At 48.7% G+C, this 18,121-nt stretch overlaps 1 protein-coding gene across 2 annotated transcripts in view; it reads left to right on the forward strand.

The window, feature by feature from the left end:
- The first annotated feature begins 16,859 nt into the window (after positions 1-16,859).
- Positions 16,860-18,121, forward strand: part of PACSIN1 (protein kinase C and casein kinase substrate in neurons 1) — a 60,223-nt gene continuing 58,961 nt past the window's right edge. For both annotated transcript variants that reach the window (XM_037134442.2, XM_037134441.2), the window contains exon 1: positions 16,860-17,020. The gene's annotated coding sequence lies outside the window, so the exon portion shown is untranslated. The remainder of the gene's footprint in view (positions 17,021-18,121) is intronic.

An 18,121-nucleotide genomic window follows, 5' to 3' on the forward strand; every position in this document is an offset into this window, starting at 1 on the left:
CCTTAGCTGCTGAAGCGAATTTTTTTAAATTGGAGAGTCAGCCCACAGCCTTCCCAGCTGCCTTTTGTGCCTGACTTTCTCTCTTCAAGGTGAAGATGTGACTTTCTGTCTCCAGTCAAATACCACATGCTGAACCTTTCTTTGATCAGAAAGAAGCGGAAACGGAGCTCCACCTGCCCGAGCCCCCCACGTGCCTTTGCCGCCAGGCTCATGGTGGGCCACGGCGCCCGGAGGAGCGGTACGGAGCTCTCCCTGGGCTTGTTCCTCCCTCGCCCTGTGTCATAAAGTTGTTTCAAACTGGGAAACCTCTTACTCTGGTTCTCAAAGTGTAGCCCACGTCCCATCTGGGAATCACCCAGTGAGCTTTTAAAAATGTTAGGTTCCGGCCCTGGCTGGTGTGGCTCAGTACATGAAGTGCCAGTCTGTGAGTCAAAGGGTCGCCAGTTTGATTCCCAGTCAGGGCACATGCCTGGGTTGCAGGCCAGGTCCCCAGTGGGGGGTACTCAAGGGGCAACCACACATTGATGTTTCTCTGCCTCCCTTTCTCCCTTCCCTCCCCTCTCTCTAGAAATAAATAAATAAAATATTTTTAAAAAATGTCATGGCTCAAAACCCAAACCATGAGATACCACCTCATACCCCTTAGGATGGCTACTGTTAAGCAAAATCAAAAGCACACAAACAAACAAGAAAAAAAAAAAACAGAAAAATGACAAGCGCTGGCAAGGATGTAGAGAAACTGGAACCCTGATGCACCGATGGCAGGACCAGAAACTGGTGCAGCCACCATGGAAAACAGGGTAGGGGTTCCTCAAAAATTTTAAAATAAACTTACCTTATGATCCAGTAATTTTACTTCTGGGTATGTACCCAGAGTCATCGAAACCAGAGTTTCTGAGAGACTTTTGCACACTGTGCTCATTGTAGCAGTATAGCCATGCACCATCTAACAAGGAGGATACATTCTGAGACATTTGTCTTTGGGTGACTTGGTCGCTGTGTGAGCACTGTGGAGCACACTTACGCAGCCTGGATGGTGCCACCTGCCACACTCCGAGGCTGTACAGTGCTACTGCCCCTAGGCTGTGAGCCTCTACAGCGTGTTACTGTACAAAGCCACACAAGATTAAATCAAGTGCAAATTACACAGTCAATACAGGCTGCTGCCCTGGCTGTGTGTCGCAGTGGGTTGGAGTGGCATTCTGTGCACTGAAAGGTTTTGGCTTTGATCCCCTGCCAGGGTGCAAAGAGGAGGCAACCAGCTGATGTCTCTCTCTCCCCCACCCCACCACCCCGTTCTAATAATCAACAAAAATATGTCTTCAAGTGAGGACTTTTAAAAATAAATTTTAAAAATGTAAATTTAAAAAGAAGTTCCTGACAGGGTAATATGGTATATTCTTTTACAACAAGGTTTTCTAAAATAATAACCAAAAGTATAAAATAGTAGATACATAAACCAGTAACATGGTCTTTTATCACCACTGTCAAGTGTCATGCACAGCACATCACTGTACGTGCTGCACTTTCGCGCAGCTGGCAGCACAGCTGCTAACACCAGTGCCACCACGAATGTGCAGTGCATTGCGCTGCGACCTTATGACAGCTATGACGTCCCTAGGCACGGGAATTTTTCAGCTCCATTGTAATCTCATGGGACTACTACCATATGTCGTTATATTATGTGTGGCTAAACTCACAATAGCGAGAGTCAGGAGCAACCCAAGTGTCCATCGTTGAGTAAATGCACAGGGCAATATCTATACAATGGAATATTATGCAACCTTAAAAAAGAAGGAAATTCTGTCATATACTACAACAAGGGCGAAACTTGAGGACATATGTGAAGTGAAGGAAGCCGGTCACAAAAAGATCAATACTATGTGATTCCACTTATATGAAGTACCTGAAGTAGTCAAAATTACAGAAGCAGAAAATAGGTGTCAAGGGCTGCGGGAGGGGAAATTAGTGTTTAATGGGTACACAGTTTCAACTTTGCAAGATGGGAAAGGTCCTAGGGCTTTGTTGAACAGCAACGTAAATATGCTCAACGCTACTGTACACTTAAAAATAGGTAAGGTGGTGAATTTAAGCCCTGGCCCAGTAGCTCGGCTGGTTAGAACATCATGCCGATATGCCAAGGTTTGGGTCAGGGCGCGCACAAGGAGCAAGCCGTGAGCGCATGAGTAACTGGCACAACAAATGGGTGGTTCTTTCTCTCTCTCTCCCCCTTCCTCTCTCTCTCTAAAATAATTTTTTTAAAAGATGGTGCATTTAATGTTTTTTGATGGTGATTTTTTTTAATCACAATTTTTAGAAAAGGAGCTCATTTTCATTTGGAAATACAAACATTAAAAAAAAAATAGGCAGATTTCTGAGCTTTGTCAGACCTCCAGATTCATGACCCTCAGAGAAGAGGCTTGGGAAGCCGCCTTTTAAACAAGTCCTCAGGTAATTCTCAAGCTCAACACCATTTCTTGTCTTAGATGCTATGACTGAGAAAACACACTCTGAGACCAAACTGCCAGGCAACCAAAGCAATGCTAGAAAAACAACTTGTCCTTTGCATGCCTTCATCTCCTCATCTGTATAATGGGCATGACAATAGCACCGACTCACAGGACGTTGTAAGGATTCAATTAGTTAAGTTTAAAAGCATTTGATCCGGGTATATGTTCTGATCATCAAAATCAAGTGCCTCCTTTTGCCCAAGGGGACTGAGGCCCAGAGAGGGGAGGTGGCGTCCTAAGCTCACTCCTCACTGCAGCGCCAAAGCAGAAGGACCAGCTCCCAGGTGCAGAGCTCACCTGCTTGCTCTCCTGGTCGGGAGACCAGGTCACCACATGGACAGCCCGGAGAGGAAAGCAGCCCTTCCCCGAAGACACGAGCCTTGCCCCAGGGTGCCTCCAGGTCTGCCCTGCATTATCCATACCCTGCATTATACACACTGGGCAGATAGAGTCAGGCCTTGCTTTAGCCAAGCGACAGAAACCAGGCATGAGGTTGGGGGTGCTATGGATGTACTGACCGGGAGCATCCGCTTCTATTATTAACCCCAAGCCTCTGCATGCTTGGCTCCCTGGTTTCTGGGGATGGGACAGCACAGAACATAGAATATGGCCTTTTGTGAGGGTCCCAGGCTCCATAAAAACTCTGCACAAACAAATGCAACCTAATAGCAGTTTGGTATAACACTAAGAACAAGAACAGATAAAGTGCATTGCATGTTTACTGTGTACCTAGCTCTGTTATGGTTATGATCCCATTTTATAGATGAAGAAACTGAGACAGAAGGGTTTGACTAACTCGCCCCAAGCTACACAACTAGCAAGGTGGAAACAGCCTGGCATTTTACTTTTCCAGTCTCAGCGTTCTCATCTATAACATAAGCATAATGACAGGGACCACGGAGTGAGGGGCTGCATTCAGAGGGGAGAATGGCCAGCCAGAGTTTGCTGAGTGAAGCGCAGACACGGAAGTCCTCCTCCTCCTTCTGGGGGAGCTCAGCGCAGGATGGAGGGTGGGGATGGCCCGGTGGGAAGCCACCTCCAGGATGGAGGAATGGGGAGCGTACAGGGTCTGGAGGGTCTGGGGCTCAGACTTCAAGTCCATGGTTATCGTCTCTGGGGCCAGGTGCCAGCCAGTCTTCATGGTGGGGCTGTGGGTGGGGGCTCAACATGTTGGGATGTGTTGTAATTTGGACAAAGGTTCAAAGGTTGTAACTTTGGGGGGACGGAACAGGGATCCCACTGTCATTGAGCATTCCCACAGCTCCCACTGCTGCTTTTTCTTCATTATTGCAGCTCAGCGCCTGTGGGTGGGCACAGTGTGCTCCCAGGAGGGCCCGAGTCTTCAGCTCCTGCCTTGGCTCAATCAGATGCAGGTGGGGTGAAGGGGACGAAGTAGCGTTAGGGGGACAGACGGGGCTCTGTGCCTCCATGGCCCGCCCAGCTGCCCTCCCCTTGGGCCTACTGCAGATTCAGCTGTCTGGGTAGGACCCTAGAGCCAGAGAGGAGGGACGGGAGGGACTCTCTCTTTCAGTAAAGATCCCAACTTGCAGGAAAATCACCCCCTTCAGGAGGTGAATATGCCTACATGAATAGCAGAGCAACCCCTCCCTGCTCCCCCTGTTTGTGGAGTGCCCACTCGGTCCTCATATTATTGACAGTCCTTTCGACGGCACAAAAGTGAACACTGTTTGCTCCATTTTGCAGGTGGGAAAGCTGAGCCCAAGGGGCAGCCTGGGCCCCTGTTCACTCTCACACAGCTGGCAGTTGGCAGAGCCAGGACCGTCTGGACCCAAGGCTGTGCCAGCTTCCCCTGGCCAGGCCAGGTGGCCTCAGAGAGGCAAGAAAGGGGGCCTCATAATACACAGGTTCAGGGCAATCCCTAGTAAAAGCCCAACAGTCTTTTGTACAGAAATAGAAAAACTCGTCATAAAATTCATATGGAATCTCAAGTGACCCCAAATAGACGAAACAATCTTGAACAAAGTTGAAGCTCCTGATTTCAACACATACTGCAAAGCAATGGTGGTCCCAATGGCGTGGTTCAGGCACAAAGGCAGCCACGGAGACCAACGGAGCGGAACTGACCCTGTGTATATAGGTAAGTGATTTTGGACAAGGGCATCGAGACCCCCCGATGGGCAGGAACAGTCTCTTCAACGAACTGTGTCAGGAAACTGGATATTCACATGCAAAAGAATAAAGTCGGACACCCACCTAACACCATGTACAAAAATTAACTCAAAATGGATCAAAGACCTAAACATAAGAGCTAAAACTAGAACACTCTTAGAAGGAAACATAGGGAAAAATTTCCATGATATTGTATTTGGCAATGATTTCCTGGATGTGGCACTAAAAGCATAGACAACAAAAGAAAAAATAGATAAATCGCACTTCATCAAAATGTAAGACTTCCGTGCACCAAAGGACACTATCAGAAGAATAGGCAAAATTTTTGACACTGTTTTTTAAATTTTTTTAACTGATATATAGTTCACATGACATAAACTTCACCATTTGAAAGCATATAATTCCATAGCACTCAGTATATTCCGAATGTTATGTAACCACCACTATTATCTAACCTCATAACACTCCCATCTCCTCCAGAAGGAACCCCATAACCTGTGGGAGTCACTCCTCACTCTCCCCTTCCCCGCCCCTGGCAACCACTAGTCTGCTTCCAGCCTTTATAGATTTGCCTGTTGACACCCACTTCTCCCCTTTTTAATAAAAGATTCTATTTACTTATTTTTAGAGAGAGGGGAAGGGAGGGAGAAAGGGAGGAAGAGAAACATTGATTGATTGCCTCTCACTCACCCCCTACTGGGGACTTGGCCCACAACCCAGGGATATGCCTGGACTGGAAATTGAACCTGTGACCTTCCTGTTCACAGGCTGGTGCTCAAATCACTGAGCCACACCAGCCAGGGTGATTGACCCCATTTTTAACATAAAATTTTAGTCAGATTTATTTCCATTATCAATTTTCATTGAGAAAGTATTTTTGAAGTGAATAATATTAAATAAAGATAATTCTCAGAGCAATTTTTTGCCTTGCTGAGATTAGCATGATTAGGATCAATTCTTTTCTTTTCTTTTTTTTTTTAAAAGATTTTATTTATTTATTTTTAGAGAGAGGGAAAGGGACGAGAAAGAAAGGGAAAGAAACATTAATGTGTGGTTGCTTCTCATGTGTCCCCTACTGGGGACCTGGCTTGCAACCCAGGCATGTGCCCTGACTGGGAATCGAACCGGCAACCCTTTGCTTCACAGGCCTGTGCTCAGTCCACTGAGCTACACCAGCCAGGGCTAGGATCAATTCTTTTCTAATAATTTTTAAAAATCCCATATGACTTATTGATTTGAGTGGAGAACATACCAATCTCACTGTTTAGAGCTCCTACCAAAGTGAGTTCATGGGGGGGGGGGCACAATGCTATCAAGTATAATTTCCTCCATCAGTCTTCTTACCGTGTGTCTCCCCACCAGTCTGTGGGCAGGGGTTTTTGTGTCTTGTTCACGGCTATATTCCTAGTACTCATAACAGGGTCCGGGCACTGTAGACCACCAGTAAGTGGAATGAATGAAGGAACAGAGCATGGTCTGGAGAGGACACTGATGGCCTGTGTTTATCTCTTAGTCCATGAGTAAAATCATGAGGAGCTGCATTGGACAGACAGAGAGAGAGAGAGAGAGAGAGAGAGAGGTGATGCAGGACCCAGAAGGGTCTAAGGCCCAAATGGTGGGCGCCAAGCCAGCCCACTCCACACTAAGGGTGAGCCAAGTTCCAAGGTGCTCCCAGTTTCACCAGGGAGGCCATTTGATTCACTGATGCTACAAAATGGCAACTTGTGTCTTTAGGGGCAACAAGGCATATGGTCAGCGTGACTGCAAATGTGGTGAGACCAAGAGAGACAAGGTCCACCTTGGACCATACTTGAGTGCATACCTCATGATGACTGTTGTTGCTGGAGGTGGACATCCAGGAGCCAGGCCAGGGGCTCTGCCTTCTCTCCCTGCATTCCATCCAATTGGACACTTACTGAGCAACAGGGCCCTCTGGTGGATAACCTCACTTCAAGTCCTCCATCCTGGTTGTTTAATGCTGCATAACAACCCACCCCAAGGCTTAGTGACTTCAAACAACAATGTGTTACTACACCTCTCCTGATTCCGTGGATTGATGCAACTCAGCTGGGTGGTTTTCTCACTCAAGATCTCTTGTGCGTGGCCCTGGCTAGGTAGCTCAGTTCGTTAGAGGGTCATCCGGATACACCAAGGTTGTGGGTTTGATCTCTGGCTAGGACACGTGTAAGAATCAAGTAAGTGGAGCAATAAATCAGTGTATGTGTGTGCGTGTGTCTCTCTCACTCTAAAATCAATCAATAATTTTTTAAAAAGCTCTCTTGTATGTTTGCAGCCAGATTGTGGCTGGGGCTTGAAGCATAGGAGGCTCTTTCTCACCCCTGCCAGTTGGGCCTGGCTGTCAGCTGGGGCTGTTGACCACAGCGTGTGACAAGAAGCAGAAGTTGCCAGGTTGCCTAAGGACTACACTGGGAATGAGCAGAGCATCACTTCTGCCACGTTGTATGGGTCAAAGTTGTCACTGGGCACACATTACAGGGAAGTGGAGAAATAGACCCGCCTCTTGATGGGGAGGCCGAAGTCACACTGAAGACAAGCATGGGGGTGGGAGCTATAGTTGGGGCCCTCTTTGGAAAATATACTGTGTCACAGCCTAAAAATGCATTGAGGTGAGGTTCTGCTAAGATAAGCAAAGAATTTCCACTTTTGCAGATCCCAGTGGACTCTTCAAAGAGCTTTCATGCCCACACTCATTGCAAAAACTATGAAGGACTGCGACTGGGCGTGCGTGAGGCAGTGTAGTGGAGTGGGGCCAGAGTGCCTAGGGCCTGGGTCTGTATCCACGCACCACTGCTTCCTTCCTGGGTGACTTGGGGGAGCTATTTCACCTTTCTGTGCTTTGGTGTCCTCATCTGTGAAATGAGGGGATAATAATAATGCCTTCCTCACTTCCGGCCAAGGTGGAGGCATAGGTAGACACTGTGCCTACTTGCACAACCAAAGGAGGATAACAATAAATTTAAAGACAAAAAACAACCAGAACTGACAGAAAAGTGAACTGTATGGAAGTCTGACAAACAGGGACTTAAAGAAGAAACATTCATCCAGACCGTGCCACAATGCAAGGTGGGTTGTCCCGCCCTGGTGAATAGATAAGGCTCTGCCCCTTACAACACAACAGGTGCAGTGACATAAAGAAATATGGCCCAAATGAAAGAACAGAGCAAAACTCCAAAAAAAAAAAAATACAAGTAGGCGACAAGGAAATAGCCAACCTACCAGATGCAGAGTTCAAAACACTGGTAATCAGGATGTTCACAGAAATGGTTAAGGACAGTCACAAAATAGAGGAAAGAGTGGAGGCTATGCAAAGTGAAATAAAGAAAAATGTACAGGGAACCAACAGTGATGGGAAGGAATCTGGGACTCAAATCAACAGTTTGGACCAGAAGGAAGAAATAAACATCCAACCAGAACAGAAAGAAGAAAGAGTGTTCCAAAAAATGAGGAGAGGCTTAGGAACCTCTGGGACAACTTTAAACACTCCAACATCCAATTCATAGGGCTGCCAGAAGGAGAAGAGGAAGAACAAGAAATTAAAAACTTATTTGAACAAATAATGAAGGAAAACTTCCCCAATCTGGTGCAGGAAATAGACTTCCAGGAAGTCTAGGAAGTTCAGACAGTCCCAAAGAAATTGGACCCAAGGAGGAACACACCAAGACACATCATAAGTAAATTACCCAAGATTTAAGATAAGGAGAGAATCTTAAAAGCAGCAAGAGAAAAGGAGACAGTTACCTACAAAGGAGTTCCCATTAGACTCTCAGCTGATTTCTCAAAAGAAACCTTGCAGGCAAGAGGGGGCTAGAAAGAAGTATTCCAAGTCATGAAAGTCAAGGACCTACATTCAAGACTGCTCTATCCAACAAAGCTATAATTTATAATGGAAGGGCAGAGATTAAGTGTTTCCCAGATAAGGTCAACTTAAAGGAGTTCATCATCACCAAGCCCTCATATGAAATGTTAAAGGAACTTATCTAAGAAAAAGAAGATAAAAAATATTAACAGTAAAATGAGAACAAACTCACAACTATCAACAACCAAACCTAAACAAACAAACAAACAAACAAAAAACTAAGAAAACAACTAGAACAGAAACAATCACAGAAATGGAGATCATGTGGAGGGTTATGAGCGGGGAGTGGGAGGGGGAGAAAGGGGGAAAAGGTACAGGGAATAAAAAGCATAAATGGTAGGTACAAAAAAGACAAGGGGGGGACTTCCGCCAAGATGGACACGTTAGTGGAGGAACGACCTCGCCTCTGTGCACAACCAAATCTAAGAACAACTATTTTTAACAGCAGTCACAACCAAGCCACACAAAAAATCGACAATACGGAGTCCAAAGGACAACTAGATACTCAGCTGGACCGGTACGAGGAGCGAGGCCAGCAGCGGAGCAGGTTAGCAAGAAAAAATTCCCAGGGGCGGTGCGTGGTGCGCGCAGGCGGCAACCGAGGGCGTTGATCGAGCGAGCTGGCTGCCGGAGCGCACAGGGAAGAGGCGCGGTGGGTCAGTCGGTCGCGCGCATTTACGTGCGGAGAAACCAGTGAGAAGGGAAGCCGGCGCGGGGCAGCAGGCTCGCACAATTCCGATCGGATAAACAAGTCCCAGGCGTGTGGAGTGACTGGATGCGCTGGGCTAGCGGAGAGGACCGCCATTGCTCCCTCTCTGACCACGCCCACACACTGCGTCACAAACCAGTGACCTGGGTCTCCCCGCGTCCCCCCCCGTCCTGGTAAACAACTAAGGCTTCGCTCCGCTCACTTAACGGCACGAATAGACCAAAAATGGCTCTAGGACAACTCAGAGCCCCAGAGCCAATAAATCTAAGCAATGAAGAAATAGCCAGTCTTTCAGATGCACAGTTCAAAACACTGGTTATCAGGATCCTTACAGAACTGGTTGATTTTAGTCACAAATTAGAGAAACATATGGAAGCTAAACTAATTGAAATGAATGGTGATATAAAGAATACCAATAGTAATGGAAAGAAAATTGGGTCTCAAATCAAGGGAGTGGACCAGAAGGAAGAAAAAAATGATCAAACAGAAAGGAATGAAGAAATAAGAATTCAGAAAAATGAGGAGAAGCTTAGGAACCTCCAGGACATCTTTAAACGTTCCAACATCCGAATTATAGGGGTACCAGAAGGGAAAGAGGAAGAGCAACAAGTGGGAAACTTATTTGAACAAATAATAAAGGAAAACTTCCCCAATCTGGCAAAGGAAATAGACTTCCAGGAAATCCAGGAAGCTCAGAGAGTCCCAAAGAAGTTGGACTCAAGAAGGAACACACCAAGGCACATCATAATTACATTAGCCAAGATTCAAATGAAGGAGAGAATCCTAGAGGCAGCAAGAGCTAAGGGGACAGTCACCTACAAAGGAGTTCCCATCAGACTGTCAGCTGATTTCTCAAAAGAGATCTTACAGGCAAGAAGGGGCTGGAAAGAGGTATTCCAAGTCATGAAAACCAAAGATCTACAACCAAGATTGCTCTACCCAGCAAAACTTTAATTTAGAATGGAAGGACAGATAAAGTGCTTCTCAGATAAGACCAAATTCAAGGAGTTCATCATCACCAGGCCCTTATTATATGAAATGTTAAAGAGACTTACCTAAGAAAAAGAAGATAAAAAAGATGAACAGTGAAAGGACAGCAAACTCACAGTTATTAAGAACCACACCTAAAACAAAAGCAAACTAAGAGGACAACTAGATCAGGAGCAGAACCATAGAAATGAAGATCACATGGAGGGTTAGCAACAGGGGAGTGGGAGGAGGGGAAGGGGGGAGAAGGTACAGAAAATAAGTAGCATAGACAGTAGATAGAAAATAGATGGGGGGAGGGTAAGAATAGTAGGGGAAATACAGAATCTAAGGAATTTGAGACACGTGTTCATGAACTAAAGGGGGAAATGGTGGGGGAGGGGTATGCAGGGTGGAGGGGAATGGAGGGGGGAATAGAGCACATGTAATGGCATAATCAATAAAAAAAGTTAAAAAAAAAAGACAAGGGAGAGTAAGAACAGTATAGGAAATGTAGAAGCCAAAGAACTTGTATGTATGACCCATGGACATGAACTAAATGGGGGGAATGTGGGTGGGAGGGAGTATGCAGGGCAGAGGGGAATAAAGGGGGGAAATGGGGCAACTGTAGTAGCATAATCAATTAAATATATCTAAAAAAATAATAATGGCTGCCCCATAGCTTCATTGTGAGAACTAAGTGAGGTGTTGGCTGTGGGGTATGCGGAATAGTGTTGAGGATAGAACAAGTCCATGTGAACTGTGGTTTATTTTTATCTTTAAAATTTGTAATGTACTTTTGAATAGGTTGTACATTTACATGGCTCAAACATCAAAAAGGAACATGAGAGCCTGCAGAATGCAGTATCCCTGCTGGGCATCCAGCCTCCTGCTTCTTTTCACCAGAGGGAACCACTGCCTCCAGTCTCCTGTCCTGCCAGAAATACCCCCTGCATGTACCAGCAAACTTAGATATTTATTCTCCTACCACCTCTTCACACACACACACACACACACACACACACACACACACACACACACACATGATAGTGACTATACTTTTGCACCTTGCTTTTCCCCTTTAAAATAAATATTTGCTGATTGTTTTTCAGACTAAATGATTAAGAGCTGCCTCATCTGTTTTGTCAGCTTCATAATATTGCAGCTGTCCCATGATGTGTCTAATAAACCTCCTGAAGAGGTGGTTGGAGGCCTTTGGTTCTAACACACTATGCTGTGGTCCATCCCCACTGTGTTGGTAAGATTCCCATCTCACCTTGGCTTGGGCCTTGAGCCAGCATGAAAGGGGACAGGTGAGGGTGCTGAGCAGGAGAATCTAATGTGCTGTTGTTGTCTCCTCCTTGGCCTTGCACTTGGCTGCATGATGGAGAACCAGCTGGAAAGAAGAGCCCAGGCTCTCAGATTAAAAATGGCACAGAGGAGACCACACAGCCGGAGGGGTGTTTTGCAGCAGTGAGCCTCACTGCAGTGCCTTTGCACAAACCTCATTTTTTCCTTCAGGTAGGATAGGCTTTGGAGGAAGCAGAGGCTGACATACAGCCCAGGATGGGAGAAGACCAGGCCTACAATTGAGAAGACCGGGGATTAAGACACAGGACCTTAATGCAAGTCACCCCACATCTCTGGGCCTGGAAGGTGGAACCTTGAGCCAATGGGGCCTCTCCAGTTCCAATGCCAACTCAATCAATGCTTCTTTGACAAGACTTATTTCCTTATTTAAAATAGGCATGGCCCTGGCTGACACGGCTCAGTTGGTTGGAGTTTTGTCCCATGTATCTAACATTTGCTGGTTTGTTTCTTGGTTACGGCACATACCTAGGTTGTGGGTGAATTCCCCAGTTGGGGTGTGTACAGAAGGCAACTGATTAACTTTTTTCTCTCACATTGATATTTCTCTCTTCCTTCTTCTTCCTCTAGAATCAATGAATGTATCCTCAAGTGAGAATTTTTTTTAAAAAAAGTAGGTATGAAAGTAATACCGGTTGTGGCAAGAGTTCAATGAGACAATGCGTGTGAAAGCCAATGGAAAACTAAAAACTCAGCAGACCATGCAGGCTCTCCTTTCCCCAGGTATTAATTTTGAGGATGACATTACAAATGGTGAGCTCTGCCCATGACTATATCTTCAGTATAAAAGGTTATTATTAGTGAACCACATTTCTCTGTTGTTCAGAGCGCAGAAATTAAAAATCAAAACCACAACACAAAGTCTTTGTTGAGTATTGAACTTTGACATCCAGCATCTGCTTGGGTATTCTGCCTGCATTTCAGGTATAAGGCCACTAGGTGGTGATGGTGTCTAGGCCACTGAGACATGTTCCTACGCTGATACAATGAACCATCTCAAATAGCCTTCATTTTTATACATTGAGAGGCCTCACCAAAGGACACAATGAGCCTCAGTTTCCTCATCTGTAAAATGGGGATAAGAGTACAACTTGAGCTGATATAAAATCCTCCTGTGCACAGTAAGACCTTCCAGAAACATTTGCTGCTATATGGAGTGATTAAGATCATGGTTTTGGAACCAGACTGTTGGGTTTGAATCCCAGCTCCACTGTTTACCAGCTGTGTGACCTTCAGCAAATTACCTAACCTCCTGGGGCTTTGTTTCCCTCTCTCGAAGTGGGGCTAGTGATCTTAAAGTGCTCAGAGAGGGCCTGCTCCAAGAAAAGTGCTCTGAGTTTGCCGTTGGCTGTGTATAACCTATGGTGAACCCTAACTCTGGCCACCTCCCAAGCTGAGGGCCTTGTCAAGATGACGCGTCCTCAGGGCCTGGTTTTACCCCTCTGGAATGAATCGTGGACAGAGAAAGCCACAATTCCCAGACGCTGACACCCTGGTCTAGGCCCTGGGATTCAGGCTGCAGCGACAGCGACCTCTGTCTGCCAGGCAGGTGATGCAAACAACTTGCAGGCGTGAAGCCAGCTGGTTCACAGCTGGAAGGTTAGGAGAAGCAGAGGGGCTGTGAGGCTGTTTTAAAAGTACCTTTGGTCCCTTGGGGGTGAACTGCTCAGCTCTCTGCATGCTGCTGGGAGGCAGCTCAGAAACAAAAGCACCACGGAGGCCACTGGGCCCATCCCTGCCTGCCTCTGCCCGGCCCACCTTTGTGCAGGCCAGTGGGGGAGGTAGAGGAATCTGGTGATAGCAGCGCCTGACCAGAAGGCAGATCTGTTTTTAGCCCAGCCCTGTCACTAATGCGCCACGTGACCTTCAACAGTCCCTTTTCCTCCTCTCTGGGCACGGGAGCGCTGCTCTGCTGAAATTGGGACACACTTCCCTCCGTGCTTCCAACCAGAAGTGTGGTGAGAATAGCAAAACCCCTCAAAACCTCAACTCCTCCTTGACGCTTTCCACTGCGGGTGGAACAAAAGCCTATCCGAAGCCTCCCCAGCTCCTTCCAACTCTCCCAGGCTAAACCTGAGACACTGATAACCAATCTACTATGTGTCATTGATCGATGGATTCCACACACTTGCTCCGTGCTGGTCGGCCCTCCTGACTGCACTGAAACGCCTGGGGGCGGCTGTGCCTGCCTCCTCACTCCGGGCGCACGCGCAGAGAGTGTAGCGGGGGTCCTGACCGAGGGTGGCAGGGCCCTCCGTGAGGAGGAAGGTCCTTTGGAGTTCCCGGTCAGTCAGAGCATACTAGGGCTGAGGAAAGGGAGCTGTTGGGGAGATAAGAGAGGTGAAAAGCACTTTGAAAAGTGAAAAGTGCTGTGCAAATGAGAGAAAGTCTTGTTCTCTGAACAGGGGCATAAAACAATTAGACAGGGAGAGGGTGGGGGTAGTTCAGCTCCGAGGAACAGAAGTTTTACAGTCAGAGAATCTAGGAGGCTAGTTCAATCTTAGGAAGCATGAAAGTTCTGTCCATTTCCAAAACCACATTGATTTTGGATGGGGAAGTGCGGGTATGTGTGTTTCCCACTGTGATTTTTTTCAAAGCTTGGGGCTCTAAGGTCTTAATTCAACACAGGCGACCTCAACTCCGGATGGACTAAGCCCAGCTTGTCTGCTCCCTCGCACCCTCTCCCCACCACCCGACCCCTCCCTCCATCATCTGCCTCTTCAGGTCTGCTTCTCATTGCCCTCCCACAACTGTCCCAAGTGGTTCCAGTTTCTTCTAACCTCTAGCCCCTGGCCTCTCAGAGCCCTTGGCACTGTGACCCAAACGGCCGGCTGCCAAGGGACACCTAGCGTCCTCTCTGTCAGCATCCTGTACTCTAGACTTCACTGCCTCTGGAAACTTACCAGTCCTGGGCTCATTTCCGCCTGCACGAATCCCCAATGACACGCTGAGCCAGGCCGACGGAAGGGGCAGGGGCTCTAGTCTACGCATTGCACTTTAGAGCCTCTTGGGGAGCTAGTCTCTTCACTTTAAGAAAGTTCTGTTTAAAGAGGTTCATGTAGTTAATACTAATCATAGATACTACTTATTGTATACTTACTAGGTTTTAGGCCCTTTGCTAGGTGCCTTACATCCTTTGTCTAATTCCAACAACCATGTGAGGCAAATGTAAGTGTCATAAGGTAAACACAACAAAATTAACTGAGCACGGATGTGCTAAGCAGTTCACCTAGACCGTCTTGTCTATTGTTCACACAACCTGTTGCCGTGTCCATTCTCCAAACAAGGGAACCAAGGCACGCAGATCAATTAAGAAACTTGACATACAGCTATTAAGGCAAGGAGGCTGAACCTCAGAGGAGTTGAGCAACAATGCCCATTTTTACCCAGCAAACAAGCAACTAAGTGAAGTCGATGTGTCATTCTCTCCCTCTCTGCAGGCTCAGCATGCCTTCTCCAGGGACAATGGGAAATTTCAGATGGAGGTGAGGGTAGCTGGGACCAGAAACTTCTTGGGGTGGGGATGGGCATGGGGCTTCATCAGCTCCAGACACTAGCAAACCCCGTAAATAAAGAGTGTCCACAAATGCTCCAGAACCCCAGCCCCAGCCACCTGCCAAGTGTCCCCTGGTTTTGCTAGCCTCTCCCAGTAATTCTTCCCTGTCTCCTGTTTCATGTGGCTCAACACGAACTAGATGAATCCCAGCTGTCATTTAGCCCCGTTGGAATGCTGCCTCCTTCGGGAAGCCTTCCTGGATGGCCCTAACTCAGAGTCCTCTCAGCTTCTCTGGGTCATTGGTCATTTGCTTGGCTGCTCTGTTTGTCCTTTGGGTAGGTACTACCATCTGGCCTCCCTAACCAGATGTTGAACTTTTCTAGGATCTAATACCTAACATGCCGTGAGTGCCCAGAGAATCCTTCTTGAATGAACAGATACTGCACTTGTGTCATTGAGGTCATGAATCCCAGTGCCCCTGGTGGGGAGAGATGGAGAGGACGGCAAGAAACAGAACTGTGTGACCAGCCCAGGTTCGAACAACAGGGGGAGATGAGGTGTGGCAAACCAGAAGCTCCTACCTGAGGGACGTCTGATCAAATTCAGCACCGCCACTCCCCACAATAGCTGGGACTGAATTTCTCCCTGAACACCCTCCCTTTCCCTGACTTTATTTTTCTACTTTGTTCATTCCACTTTAAAACATGCTCTGAATACTACTAATTCTACTTGTCTGCCTTCCGTCACAGAGGTGAACTACCTGGGAGCAGAGATTGGGTCTGTTTTTACTCTGCGGTAGCCCAGCACCTGGCACAAAGTAGGCCCTCAATAAATAGATTTTATTTTATTTAAAAAACCTCTTCACCCGAGGATATGTTTATTGATTTTTAGATTTTTAGGGCCAGAGACAGGAAGGGGGAGGGAAACATGAATGGTCACTACGACCAGGGGAAAGAACCCGCAACCTACGTATGTGCTCTGACCTGGGATCCAACCGCAACCTCGTGGCGTACGGAGGACGCTCCAACCAACCGAACCACCGGCAGGGGCTCCACAGAGATGTTGAGTGAACGATCAACCCCTGTATGTCTCTGCAGTGCGAGGCTTCCGGAAGCATTTAGGTTCAAGGCAGGAGTGAAGGCCGCTGGTGGTCACAGACAGCCTCAGAGAGATGGCCGGGGTCCGTCTTGGCGCCTGCAGGTCCAGCTGGAACTAGGACGGGAGGGTTAGTGAGTGCCCCACGGGGTCAACAGGGGCCCTTCTGGGAGGAGCTGACGAGGGGAGGGTGTTTTGGGTGGGACAGTGGGGGAGAAGGGGCCGTTGCTCCAGAACACACACACACACACACACACACACACACACTCTACCCGTACCCGCACGTACCAACACGCGAGGGATTAGGAGAGGCCAGAGACCGACTGACAGACAGACAGGGCGGGAGGCAAGTACAAGGAGGCGGGGAAAGGGCAGAGAGGGTTAGGGAGCGACATCCCTGTGTGCACTGCGCACCCACAGGAGGGTCTCAGAGGAGCGCTCGGAAGAGCTGCGCCCCGCACCCGCCGCCACAGAGCCCCTCTGCCCGGGCTGGGAGCACCTCCCGGGGGAGGGCGCCCACCCCGCAGCCGGGGGAGCGAGGGTGTTCTGCCCAGGGCGGCTAAGCCGGTTGCTGCCTCCTCAGCAGCCGCGGCTCTTCCACCTGCGCAGGCACCGCACCGCCCTGCGCCGCCTGCCATTGGCTCGCTAAAAATGCCTCTCTAATCCGAGCGCATCTGTGCACGCCTCCTCCCTCAACCCCCACCCGCTGCGCGGCTCTGACCTTCCTCCTCCCCGCAGATCCCCGAGACGCGGCGGCGGCAACGCATCCTCCTCTTCCCCCGGGAAGCCGTCCTGGCTTGAGGCCGGGCCCCTGACGCCTCGCTAGGCGCGGTGGCGCCGCCGTTGGTGCTGGGCACTCCTGCCCCCAGGTAGGGGGTCTGGTCCTTGGATAGAAAGTGGGGAGGGAGGGGGTCCAGTTAGGGAGCGCGTGTTGGCAGCGGGCGCAGAGACTGGCGTCTTCCCGGGAGAGCGCGGGGGAGGATTGGGCTGTTACCTGGGTCGGCGGGGGTGCTTTGCAAGCGCTCGGGTTCAGTGGCATCACCCCCGCCCCCCGCAGTGACAGGATGCCCCAGACATGGGCCCCTCGGGAGAAGAAGCTGGCGGCGGAGGCCCTTACCCACGGGAAAACGCAGGAAACATGTTCCTTGGGAAACTGGGACCCAGGCCCCTGGGGTACCCGCAGGGTGGGTGCGCTGCTGCCAGCTTGGCGCAGAGGCCATTTATGGATCAGAGTGGGCTGGGGAGAAGCGCAGCAGCTGATGCGCCCTGTGCCCTGTCTGGTTTACAATTAAAGATATTTTCTTCATTCCCTCTGCTCCCCCCCCCCAGCTGTGATGGGAGTGGACAGGGAAGGAGGTGACGCTAAATGGCTGGCAGATACAGCAGAAGCCATGGTCAGTCTGCCACTGCCCCTCCTCCCCAGGCCACTTGCTGCCTGTTGGAACTCCCCCTACCCCCCCCCCAATTTTTGCCATACAGAAGGCCACGAAAACATTAAAAGATCATCAGGGTGTGAGGGACACAGTGGCAAACCCCAGGGCTTGGCCAGAACCAGTTTAAAGCCCTAGCTGCCCCCCACCCCCATCACCGGCTCTGCACCCCACATGCAGTGACACATGTGGCCGCTTTTCTCTGGGCATAACCGTAAATAGCCCGCACCGCCCTGGCTCTGGCACATCAGGGTGCAGACAAACCGCCAATGATTTGGGGGTTCTATCCCTCACCTGTCTGGCCTTCTCATCACATGTCTGAATCATCATTTAAAAGCCACCCCCTCCAGGCAGCTTCCCTCGCAGACGGGTGAGAACCTCACCTCCTGCCTCTGACCTAGTCTGCCTTGTGGTTTGGCTACCTTGTCTCGTCTATTGCTCTCCAGACCTTCTGGGTAGGAACCTGTCTCATTCTTCTGTGTCATCAACCCTGCACCTGACCAAGATTTGGCACCAAGTAAATGTTTGTGAAATAAGTGA

This window comes from Artibeus jamaicensis, unplaced genomic scaffold (assembly GCF_021234435.1).
Source record: "Artibeus jamaicensis isolate MK-2021 breed Jamaican fruit bat unplaced genomic scaffold, CSHL_Jam_final contig_1539, whole genome shotgun sequence".
NCBI classification, from domain to species: Eukaryota; Metazoa; Chordata; class Mammalia; order Chiroptera; family Phyllostomidae; genus Artibeus; species Artibeus jamaicensis.